This window comes from Megalobrama amblycephala, linkage group LG17, assembly GCF_018812025.1.
Source record: "Megalobrama amblycephala isolate DHTTF-2021 linkage group LG17, ASM1881202v1, whole genome shotgun sequence".
Lineage (NCBI taxonomy): Eukaryota > Metazoa > Chordata > Actinopteri > Cypriniformes > Xenocyprididae > Megalobrama > Megalobrama amblycephala.
In genome coordinates this window covers 2,854,970-2,867,682 of record NC_063060.1, presented here as the reverse complement: position 1 = coordinate 2,867,682, position 12,713 = coordinate 2,854,970, and the positions used below count along the sequence as shown (strand labels likewise).

Below are 12,713 nucleotides of genomic sequence, written 5' to 3'. Positions count from 1 at the left end.
TTTACAAGATGATGAGTGTAATGTGGAAACATCACAAAAGCAAAACAAAACCATATGACATTGGTGATAATAACAAGTATAACGTCATCTTGTAAAGTAGCTGTCTATTTTTTCTGTGCATTTGTGCTGCATTACCTCACAGAATAAATTATATGATTATTATCAGAATTTTTTTATTTGACTGCTTTTGAAATTGTTTTAAATCAGGTACATAAAGTTGTTTGAGTATGTGTTATGTTTGACACATTTCAGGGTTTTGTGCTGCAATATCCTGCCTTGTCAAACTTTAAATAAAACTAAACTAAACTAAACTATAATTTTCTTATCATAATTATAATATTTTAAACAAAAATAACATTCTTTAAGTAGCTGCTGGCATGAAGACTGTCATCAAAACAAAGCTCCAAAGATTTATATTCCAAAGGAATTTACCTTTTCGAAATAATCCATTAAACCGATGCGATTTGAGGAGCGTGTACTAATATTTTCAGTTCCATTCACTTGCGCGTTGTTTCAAGGACACGCCCACAATAGGAGGATATCATGAATATTCGCGTAAGCGCCACCCAGTGGAACAGAATATTTCAGGAACCGAATATATTGGGTGCTTCTCAATTCTTACCCTGTGTCTCAATCAGCTCCCTAGTTCAGTAGTCAGGGCACTGACCAGGGAGTAATAAAATGTGTATGTATATTACATGATATAAATGTTGTATTTTTTGACCAGTTTTAAAGTTTTATTACATTTTCCTCCTGGAATCCACCTTGAAATCCTACCCCCTGTTGGGATCAGGATAATCCTGTTTTTTTGGATCAAAGTTATCCAAATCCTACTGACAAGTTTTGAACAACACAAACTGAAGGTTTGATCCAGATTAAAACTAGGATTGGATTTTGTGATCTAATCTGATTTCAGAATCCTTTCTTCCTTTTGAACAACCGATTTTCAAGATTTTATCCAATCCGATAGTCGAAATCCGATCAGATTACGTTTGAACAACTGGGCCCGGTTTTTCAAAAGTAATCCACTAGGATTTTGGATAACGGATTGGATCAAATCTTGAAAATGTGTTTTTCAAAAGAAAAAACGGATTACATAATCGGATTAGATCACGTAATCCAATCTTGGTTTTGATCCGGATCAAACCTTTAGTTTGGGTTTTTCAGAACTTTTTTGTAGGATTTGGATCACTTTGATCCAAAAAATCTGGATTAAACTGATCTCATCAGAAGGGTGGATTCAGCATGGATTTCATGGCCAAAATGTAATGAAAACTTTAAAAATGTATCAAATAATACTATATTTGGATCATGCAGTATCTTACAAGATATCCTATTTATTCATAAGGTTTTAATTTTATTTGTTCATCCGTCAGGCTACAGTGATTAGGTAGGCTTTAACGTATTCAGCCTTTCAGCCTCATAAAATAATCCCCCAAACAGCTGTCAAAATTGAGCAAAAACAATAAATTTTATTCTGTCACTAATTGATATATATATATTCATCACAATCGAAAATATTTTTGTTTTTAGAATATTTATTAGTGATGCATGCAATGATTACAGAATAACCAAAAAAAATGCAAAGAATGGCAATCACTGATTTTTGAAATCCAAAACAAATCCAAATCAGAAATAGTGTCTAACTATTGCGTCCCTTGTTGCACGTCCTGTTTGCTCGTTCTGGCAGAATGCAGGAGGTTGGTTAGGGTCTCCAAGGGGCTCAGGTGCATCATTGTCAGCACAGAGAGGGACATTGCGCTTAGTAGCGATGTTGTGCAGGACAATACAGGCAAGGGTTATGTTGCATGCTTTCTGTGGTTCCGCTCTCAGGTAGTTAAGGCATGCAAAGCGCCTCTTAAGAACTCCATTTAAACGCTCAATTGCACATCTTGCTCTGCAATGAGCAGTGTTGAAGCGTGCCTGCGCCGGTGTATTTGCTATTAGAAAAGGAGTCATCAGCCATGGTAGGAGTGGATAGGCACTGTCTCCTAATATTATGCCATCCGGTCGGTTGGTTTGGAGGTCTCTATATAGAGCGCTCTCTCTCAGGATGCGTGCATCATGGACAGACCCAGGCCACTTGACAACGCAGTTGGTGATGATGAGGTCAGCATCACACACAAGTTGGACATTGATGCTGTGCCTCCCCTTTCTGTTTATAAACTCCCATTCATTCTCACGAGGTGCTTGTATATGCACATGTGTGCAGTCGATTGCTCCAATAGTATTGGGCATATTCCCCAAAAGAAAAAAGCTGCGCTTGGCCTGGGCAATCTGGTTGTCCTTTGGGAAAGAAACAAATTCATTGACCAGGCTGGCCAGTGCAATTGACACATCTCTCACCACATCACACACAGCTGATTTCACCACTCCCATATAGTCACCAACAACTTGATAGAAAGTCCCACATGCATAAAATCGGAGAGCAATGAGGATCTGGTCTTCCACAGACAGACCGTGACTCCTTTGGGTTCTGTGTTGAAGTTTTGGCCTGAGAAGGTTCACAAGGTACTCTATATCAGCCTTCCCAAAGCGAAACCGGACATAGAGCTCCTCAGTGGTGTATTGCTCCAGTGGCTTGGTACGTTCAACATACACCCTTTGACGGTATCCTCTCCTGTCAGAAGTGGTGGTGGCGGTGGACAACACCTGCCATTTCACTGTCTCTCTGTGAATCCTCTGAGAAAGGCTGATTTATATGGCTGTGTAGTTGGTCTTTTCAAACACACCTATTACAACTGATTAGTTTTGGCTTGTGTTCAATTGAGGCAATTGGACCCAAGGCCTATAATTGATGAACAATGTTCACTATAGTAAAGCAACGGAACCATGGACTCAAGAAGCTGTAACTTCACTGCTGCTGAAACCAATTCACTACTAGAGGGTGTTCGGTGCCATTATGGAACAATAGTGGGAAGTTTTAATTCTGCTAAGGATACCAACAAAAAGAAAAATGATGTTTGGATTTTAATCACAGAAAATGTGAATGCCATAGGGTCTGGCCAGAGGAGGACCACAGACCAAATCAAATTGCGGTGAAGAATCTTAAGGCCAGGGCAACAAAGGACCATGCTGAAGCCAAAAACCCACAAACAGGCAACAAGCCATTTAAGAGGGAGATTACACAGATGTGGTCCTCGACATCATTGGAGGTGAGAAGTCGCAAGCTCTCCATGGTATTCAAGGTGTTGTAGGGGATGGCGAGCCTTGGATTGAGGAGGAGGAGGAGAATCTGCCAATTCCTCCTGAGGCTGATCCAGAGAGCGTATTTATATTGAATCTCAGCTCTGTTCCTGAGGAAGAAGCTGGATCCTCATTGGTTGAGCCAGTGGTAGTTGCCACAGGATCTCAGAGGAAAGGCTTGAAGTGCCCTTCATCAAACAAAGATGATGATTACAAGGCACTTCTGCAAAAAGAGACTGAAAGGGCAGAAGCACAGCTTCGTCTGGCAGAGGAACAACTGACTCTGACCAAACTGCAGCAAACCAAGGCCAGACTTGAGATCCGCCTCCTAAAGGTTACGCTCAGACAAGCTGGTCTCTCCACATCAGATGAGGAAGTCTGAAATTATTGTGGAGTATTTGACATTAAGTCTTTTTTTTTTAATTCAATACATCTATACTTGATACTTGTTATAAATATCCTCAATGTACAGTGTTTGTGTTGTAGGTCTCAGATGAGCGGACTGCTGGAAGAGGATGGGGTGGGGTTTTTCTTGTTTTTAGTTTATTTTAAATGTGTGTGTTTTCATTTCAAATAAAAATAAACTTATATTGACCCCACACTGGCTATTCTACTTGTTGCTCTTTACATATCTATAGTTCTACATTGTGATTTCCTATCCTGTTTGAGCACTGGTTATCCAGCACTGGTTATCCAGATTTGGTGATCCTGAAAAGTTCCTATCCGGATCACATTGATCCAATCCGATGTTGCTTTAAAAAACTGGCTCCAAAAGTAAGCTGGATTACGTGATCATGGATCACAAAAAAAGGATTACTAAATCCGGATCAATTTTATCCGGATTAAACCTTTTGAAAAACCGGGCCCAGGGCCCAGTTTTTCAAAAGTAATCCAGTGGGATTTCGGATCACGGATTGGATCAATTCTTGGAAATGGGTTTTTCAAAAGCAAAAGAGTGATTCTGAACTAAGATCAGAGTATGTAATTCGATCTTACATTTGATCTGGATCAAACCTGCCCTTTGGGTTTTTCAAAACGTTGAACTTGGTTTGGGATCTATTTGATAAAAAAAAACAAAAAAACAGGATTATCCTGATCCCATCAGAAGGGTGGATTCAGTTGTGATTTTTCGAACCAAATGAAATCAGAGTTTTTTTTTTAAGTGAATGATCACAAAATCAATGTTTACTGATGATATATACATTTCTTCAGATTTGAAGCATATATGAACCATGTCACATCTACTGAGATATGGTAAACAACAAAAACAAACAAACAAAAAATCTCAAAGTTATCAGCTGTCAAATAAATGCCACTGTTGCTCACAGCTCTATAATTCCACAGCCTATATTAATGGCAACAACAACAAATATATTCAGTAGCCTAGTTAAAAGTAATTTCTCACAATTGCATCTCTAATTGCAAGTCCAGTGTGTCCTTCATTAGGTAAGAACATTCTGTTCTGGTTCTACATCAGGCTCAGGTCCATCAAAATTGTCATCAAGAGGGACATGACGCCTGGTGGCCATGTTATGCAAAACAATACAGGCAAGGAATATGTTGCATGCCACCTTGGGTTGTACTCGCAAGTAGTTAAGACATGCAAACCGTCTGTTCAGGACTCCATTTAAGCGTTCAATGACACATCTTGTTTTGCAATGTGAGGAGTTGAAGCGTTCCTGCTCAGGTGTGTTCGCAACTGAAAAAGGGGTCATTAGCCATGGTAGGAGTGGATATGCACTGTCTCCCAATACTATTCCATTTGGTCGGTGGGATTGAAGCTCTCTGTATAGTGCACTTTCTCTTAGAATACGTGCATCATGAACAGACCCTGGCCATTTCACAACACAGTTGGTTATTATGAGGTCGGCATTGCCCACAAGTTTAATGTTGATGCTGTGCCTCTCCTTTCGATTGACATACTCCCACTCCTTTTCACAAGGTGCTTGGATATGCACATGAGTACAATAGCACCAATAGTGCTAGGCATGTTCCCCATTTGAAAAAACTTATGCTTAGGCTACGTTTACAGGTGGGCGGCTATTTTCATAAACATTTCAACCTCTCCGGTTTCAAAAATAACATCGTGCACACATGTCAGTTTTCAGAAAAGTGTTCATTTACACGTACCCGTGTATATATGACGTCAAGAGTGTAACGAGCAGCTCAAGCCCACGTAAGCCAATCAGAATCCCGAAAAAGAATCCCGAATTCCTCTTAAAGTGGGAAAAATCCTCGACATAATGGAGCAGCTGTATTTGCAAATGCAAACACACGAGAAGAGTTTGCACCAACATAAATGCGACTGTTACTCTAAACGCTTTCATGATCACATGTAAACATAGGTGCGAGCTCTGGCGCATACTGTGACGTTGGCTGCCTAAACACCCGTTTGTCTCAGTTTACATGCAAACGTGCAAACGAAGATTTTCAAAATCTCCACTCTGGCCGGAGTTTTTAGAAAGACTCGTTTTCAGAGGCGAATTCTCAGTTTGCGTGTAAACGAAGGGCGCAAACGAAGGGAAATGTCTCCGTTTTTCAAAATAACCATGTACGTGTAAACGGGGCCTTAGTCTGAGCTGTCTGGTCATCCTTGGGAAAGGAAACAAATTGAGATCAGACTGCCCAGTGCTACTGACATAGCCTTCACCACATTACTCACGGTTGATTTTCTCACTCCCATATTGTCACCAATTACTTGTGATTGCGAGCTATAAAATTAGAATGTCTCAATATAAACTCGTAATTGCGAGTTATAAAGTGAGAATTTGTCATGATCACAAATTGGAGTGCCCAAGTTTAGCCACCAGAGGGCACTCCAACATGGACTATTGTTCACTGTTTTGGACTTCATTTCCCATAATTCACTCCTGGACTCATGAACCTCGTTCATTGCACTTAGCTGTTTTGTGTTTGTTCATTAGTGTCTGTCTATTTAGTCTCAGTTGTTTCTGTCCTCAGTTGTGTTTGTTGTATTTGTTGCGTGCACTTTTTTGTTACCTCTGGCTTTCTGTTTTTGTGGACTGTTATTTGATTTTGACCTTGCCTGTTCTCTGGATTCTGACCTTGGATTACCCTATAATAAATGCTGCAACTGGATCCTAACATCTTGTTCTTGTGTGCACCGTGACAGAATTATGCGATATAAACTCGTAATTGTGAGTTCTAAAATCAGAATTGTACGATAAACTCGTAATTGTGAGTTCTAAAATCAGAATTATATGATAAACTTGTAATTGTGAGTTCTAAAATCAGAATTGTACGATAAACTCGTAATTGTGATTTCTAAAATCAGAATTGCGCAATAAACTTTTAATTGCAAGTTATAAAATCAGAATTGCATGATAAACTCGTAATTGCGAGTTACAAAATCAGAATTGCGCGATACAAACTTGTGCGAGTTATAAAATCAGAATGGCGTGATATAAACTTGTGCGAGTTCTAAAATCAGAATTGCGCAAAGAGAACTCGTAATTGTGAGTTCTAAAATCAGAATTGTATGATAAACTCATAATGTGAGTTCTAAAATCAGAATTGCATGATAAACTGGTAATTGCGAGTTATAAAATCAGAATGGCGTGATATAAACTTGTGCGAGTTCTAAAATCAGAAATGTGTGATAAACTCGTAATTGCGAGTTATAAAATCAGAATTGCGCGATATAAACTCGTAATGTGAGTTATAAAATCAGAATTGTGAGATATTAACTTGTAATTGCGAGTTATAAAATCAGAATTGCACGATATAAACTTGTGATTGCGAGCTATAAAATCAGAATGGCTCAATATAAACTCGTAATTGTGAGTTATAAAATCAGAATTGCGCAATAAACTTGTAATTGCAAGTTATAAAATCAGAATTGCATGATAAACTCGTAATTGCGAGTTATAAAATCAGAATGGTGCGATATAAACTTGTGTGAGTTATAAAATCAGAATTGCATGATAAACTTGTAAATGTGAGTTATAAAGTCAGAATTGCGCAATGAAAACTCGTAATTGTGAGTTCTAAAATCAGAATTGCATGATAAACTCGTAATTGCGAGTTATAAAATCAGAATGGTGCGATATAAACTTGTGTGAGTTATAAAATCAGAATTGCATGATAAACTTGTAAATGTGAGTTATAAAGTCAGAATTGCGCAATGAAAACTCGTAATTGTGAGTTCTAAACTCAGAATTGCATGATAAACTCGTAATTGCGAGTTATAAAATCAGAATGGTGCGATATAAACTTGTGTGAGTTATAAAATCAGAATTGCATGATAAACTTGTAAATGTGAGTTATAAAGTCAGAATTGCGCAATGAAAACTCGTAATTGTGAGTTCTAAAATCAGAATTGCATGATAAACTCGTAATTGCGAGTTATAAAATCAGAATGGCGCGATATAAACTTGTGTGAGTTATAAAATCAGAATTGCATGATAAACTTGTAAATGTGAGTTATAAAGTCAGAATTGCGCAATGAAAACTCGTAATTGTGAGTTCTAAACTCAGAATTGCATGATAAACTCGTAATTGCGAGTTATAAAATCAGAATGGTGCGATATAAACTTGTGTGAGTTATAAAATCAGAATTGCATGATAAACTTGTAAATGTGAGTTATAAAGTCAGAATTGCGCAATGAAAACTCGTAATTGTGAGTTCTAAAATCAGAATTGCATGATAAACTCGTAATTGCGAGTTATAAAATCAGAATGGCGCGATATAAACTTGTGTGAGTTATAAAATCAGAATTGCATGATAAACTTGTAAATGTGAGTTATAAAGTCAGAATTGCGCAATGAAAACTCGTAATTGTGAGTTCTAAAATCAGAATTGTATGATAAACTCATAATTGTGAGTTCTAAAATCAGAATTGCGTGATAAACTGGTAATTGCGAGTTATAAAATCAGAATTGCACGATATAAACTTGTAATTGCGAGTTCTAAAATCAGAAATGTGTGATAAACTCGTAATTGTGAGTTATAAAATCAGAATTGCGCGATATAAACTCGTAATTGTGAGTTATAAAATCAGAATTGCGCGAAATAAACTCGTAATTGCGAGTTATAAAATCAGAATTGCACGATATAAACTTGTAATTGCAAGTTATAAAATCAGAATTGCACGATATAAACTCAATTGCGAGTTATAAGATCAGAATTGTGAGATAAACTCGTAATTGCGAGTTATAAAGTCAGAATGGCACGATATAAACTCGTGCGAGTTATAGTCAGAATTGTGTGATGTAAACTCTGTAAATTCTGACTTTTTTTCTCGCAATTGTTTATATCACAGAATTCTGAGAAAAAGTCAGAAGAAAACATTGCAGTATTGGTGAATATTAAGTATTCCTAACTACAGTATATATTCCATACATATTTCCCTCTGTACGTTGTTAAAAAAGATGATGTTTTACAAGAAAATACTAGGCTATTTCATGATTTTCTACTTGCAAATTTCACGTCTAATTCAATGTGTTAAGCTACTTGCCATTTCTTTGTAATTGTTTGTTACATTTACTAGCAATGTCTGAGTGACAACTGTTTCTACACCAGAGTTTTAAATGTATATTCATGTTTCTTATGCTGCGTTCACGCCATGTTGTAATTAACGTAATTTCGAGATGTCAACTCGTGGCTTTTCATGTCAACGCCCAAATGAATCAGCAGCAGTCACATGGTACAAGTAGGAGAACTAGGAACTCCCAGACGTTTCCCAGTTTACAAGCTGTAACCACGAGTTCTACGAGTACGTGAACGCTTTTTACAAGTTTTAATCTCGTAATTACGACATGGCATGAACGCACCTTTATTTCTTCCTGTGACAGGTGACGCTGGAGGAGTTTGTGAACTATTACAGCGGGGTCAGTGCTTCTATTGACAGCGACGAGTATTTCATCACCATGATGAAGAACGCATGGAAGCTGTAGTCATCATCGGACATGTTCGCTCAGAAATCCCGTTTCATTCTATAGTCTTTGGTTTCAATGCGTTATTTGTCATTAGAAATAACAGTGAAATGCTGCAGACTGTAAAATATTTACTTGTAGAAATCATGTCTAATTAAAGGTATTTGATTGCTACATCTTGCCTTAATTTTTCACACATTGCTTATTCCCAGAAGACAAAATGGACGCAACGTCCCTCTCACAGATCCATCTGATTCTGCTTGACCACTGACCAGGACATGAAAGTAAACGGCGTGACAGCCAGGGGCAGTGCTAGGGGTAGGCTAAGGGGGCTGGAGCAATTATTAATAAACAATTATTAATAAAATAATATTATAATAATGTTTAAATATTATTCATGACAGTAATTTCCATATATTGTAACAAACGCATTCTAAAATAAATGACAATTTTTATTAGTTACTAACTTTACTAATAAAAATTGTAAACGGCACAGTGTCATTGGGAAACACTGAATGAATGTTTAGCTGACAAATGTGCTAAAGTTGTCATATCAGCTGTTCATATCATAACAAAAACCCTTCAACCGGACCGAACGAGAGTCTCGAGGCCTGCCTCTGCTCTGAGTGAGTGACAGGAGGCGTGTCTGTGTTCAGCTGCGGTGTGCGTGAACGCGCTGTTGGAGAGAAGAGAGAGAAAGCGCTGCCGGTGTATGGATGCCTATGATGGATACTGTAGAAAAGCGATATTGAACTGTTTAACATATTTTAATAGAGAGATACATTTAGAAAAATGATATTTTGAGAGCACTGTTAAGAAACCTCAAACCTGAAAGGGGCTCCAGCCCCCTTAGCCCACCCTAGCGCCGCCCCTGGCTTACAGTAAGTGATAACTCGTGTATTTGAATCACATCACATCCACTCCATCTGAAATATCTCAACCTCTTACAAGACAACTGGAAACTTTATAAAATCAACATAGTTTAACAGTACTGTATCTGAAACATCTAAAATATCTCTAAAACAGCTGCGCTCTGACTAACAGGGTCTCTCCAGTGTTCACTGAAGTTCACGTCATTTGACAAAATGAGTTCATCTGAACACCCTGCAAAGTCATCAAACATAGTCGTGCATGGGTGATGTTTTAGGTTTGATAATATAAAATACCTCTGTAAACCAATATAAAGTATTGTTAAATTTATACATTTATAGTAATTACTATAGTAACTACATGTAATGTGTAACAAGGACACTGTAAATTGAAGTGTTACACACACTTTGAACAGCCGCATATAAACCACATGTGGGATTAATAAAAATCAATAATAATGCCAGAGCCTCAAGTCATTTTCACCGCCTTTATTTTATTCAAACTTATTAAGTACAGGAGAGATGTGCTGTGAAGTGATGTATCCATGCTCCCTTATTCCCTGTGCTGTTTGCAGTGCCCTTCAGGGAGATCTCTCCCTTCAGACTGGAATCTCACTTTAGATGGAAGAATCCGCTGTGAAGTCCACTTCGCAGGGCACTTACAGTCAAACGGAACACACTTGAGGTGCTTTCTGTGTGTTTCCTGTACTGGGTGTGTTCATATTTTCTTGTTTCTTAGGCTCCACTTTTGACTATTCTTGTGTCAGACTGCCCTTGTGTAACTCCTTTCTGTTGTGTTATCTGCACATCATGGATTCTGCTTTATCTTGTGTATAAGTATGACCCTTCTTCCTTAAACTTGAGAATGTTATGGTACTATGGTACTGTCTCAGTGTCTGCTTGATCACACTCCCGAGGCGCCTGTTTCCAACTGATGACTGATAGATTTGAGGCTGCAGATAGTCAACCTGACAATTAATCTATCAGGGTGTCAAAAGCGCACACACCCTTTATGATATTCTGCTGTCTAGATGGTTTGGGTGCCTCCTTCAACCCAGGTGGAAAAAAATATATATTTCTATAATGTACTTAAAGTTCTCTATTTTTGTGCACTAATTTTGTACTTAATATACTAAAAATTATTTTTCAGTACTTCTTAAGAGAACATCTAAGTGTACTCTATTTTGAGACACTATGAAATAAATATGAACTAAAATGTGCTTTTAATATACTATCTCTGTATTTAAAAAATGTATTTAGATACCACTTATAGTACATTTGAACCCATAGTGTCTCAAAATAGCAGTTGAGTACACACATGTTGTTAAGATTATCTTAAGTACTAAAGAAGATTTGACATTATAGAAGTGTACTTTTTCACCTAGGAAAGTAAATCTTCACCTGTTTTATCATTTATCATTGAGAAAACAGAACTAAAGAGAACAGCTTCAGTATGCGACATTTATTTATTGATTAAATCGTTACACATTCAGGTCATGATGAATGAGACATGAGTAGCTGAATAAAGGTCTGTCAAGCTGAATTATGGTGCCATTCCTGTGTCACTCCTGCAGATGTGTATTTAACACCGGCCTTCTTTCTGGATTAAGATGTCTGCCTTTGATGCCCTAAAAAAGAGTGAGATTAAATTGAAGATTAAAGTTTGAAAGTGACAGACTCTAAACATTTTTAAACCTATAGTAATTTGTTTGGAAATGCATGCATGTTTAAACTCACTTGAGCGCAGCACACAGAGCGCATTCACTGATGTATGTTATCCCATTGGTTCCACACACGGGACGATATGCGTTTGGGCACTTCTGAGGCTGGAGGACGCATTTAGGCTGGTCACGTAAAAAGAAAAAACCTTGAGTTATTTGCACCTGGAGGGAAGCAATTCTACAGTCTTTATTTACTCACCACTCTTGCTCCATCAGAAATGGTCACTGTTTGTCAAGAAGGAAAAACAAGGATTAAAGTTTATCATGAAACACATTAACTTGTTGTTTTGCCCATACAATGAAAGTCAATGAGGTTTAATGTTGTTTTGCTGGACAAAAACAGAACTTGAATGTGAATTACTGAAACAATGAAACTCTTCATTATGAACCAAATTAGACTGTTGCAGAGTATCAATATATGTTGCAGATCCTCATGTGACAAATTAGCAACATCCTAATATCAGTTGTTTTTGTGAATGAAATCATTACATTACTCACCTAGGACGCAGAGAAGGATGATGACTCCTTTTGCAAACATTGTTCCCAACCTGAGAGTCAATTCACTAAAACTGACGATATGATCAGTGATAAAATGATCCGGCTATTTATAGCAACACTGTATCCACCTCTAAGCGTGGGAGTGGACCGTCCATCCCACCGTTTCATCACATCACATCACATGACACACGCAGACCGAGGTTTACTAAGCACCTTTAGTTTGATAGATTTATTTGGCTGGTAGGTGTGTGTCAAATGAATAATCACTTGTGTTGTCCATCATGGGTAACATATACAGTTTAATCTCTCTGATTCTGCCAAATCATTCAGTTCCTGTAAAACTGGGGAACTATTTTCATCAGAGCTTCTGTGCAAAGTACAAAAATGTTACACAAATTATCTTTTTTTTTTTTTTTTTAATCACATTTATCTGTCTTGTCCAATACAAGGCTGTTCATTTATTGGTTTTTAAAATATGATGCATACATATCTGCAGGGGCGGAGCCAGACAGTGTAAACATTTGGGGCTTAGCCCAAATCAATA

At 37.6% G+C, this 12,713-nt stretch overlaps 1 long non-coding RNA gene and 2 pseudogenes across 1 annotated transcript; all 3 read right to left on the bottom strand.

The window, feature by feature from the left end:
- Positions 1-1,554: 1,554 nt before the first annotated feature.
- On the bottom strand, positions 1,555-2,891 carry LOC125251859 (annotated as a pseudogene).
- Positions 2,892-4,573: 1,682 nt separating this feature from the next.
- LOC125250863 lies at positions 4,574-9,116 on the bottom strand (annotated as a pseudogene).
- A 2,281-nt stretch (positions 9,117-11,397) lies between these two features.
- Positions 11,398-12,304, bottom strand: LOC125251151. The gene is made up of 4 exons (XR_007180929.1): positions 12,170-12,304; positions 11,871-11,896; positions 11,688-11,794; positions 11,398-11,578 (listed from the first exon to the last, which is right to left on the bottom strand). It is a non-coding gene; the product is annotated as an uncharacterized LOC125251151 (long non-coding RNA).
- Positions 12,305-12,713: the final 409 nt, after the last annotated feature.